Genomic DNA, 269 nt, shown 5'->3' with positions numbered 1-269 from the left:
TTTTTAGATACTTCCCAAGACCGTTTCTACCGGAAGGAGACCCCCCCCCCCTCTTTCTCCTCGCTTCCCCTTTAGAACAGGACAGCAGGGGCTCGGGTGTGTGACTGTCTGTTTCCATCCATGGACATGTCCACAACTTTTCTGCAATAAATCTGATCGCACACTTTTATTTCTATCTCATGGTGCTGTTCGTTGACAATGCCTCTGAGCTGAAATTGCTGAAAATTGGACTAAAGCGACGATGGATGTCACACTGGAAGCAATTATCT

Source organism: Frankliniella occidentalis, unplaced genomic scaffold, assembly GCF_000697945.3.
Source record: "Frankliniella occidentalis isolate FOCC.00 unplaced genomic scaffold, Focc_3.1 Scaffold1096, whole genome shotgun sequence".
Classification (NCBI taxonomy): Eukaryota; Metazoa; Arthropoda; class Insecta; order Thysanoptera; family Thripidae; genus Frankliniella; species Frankliniella occidentalis.
The sequence above is the reverse complement of the archived record's forward strand: the minus strand, read 5'-3'. Positions refer to the sequence as shown.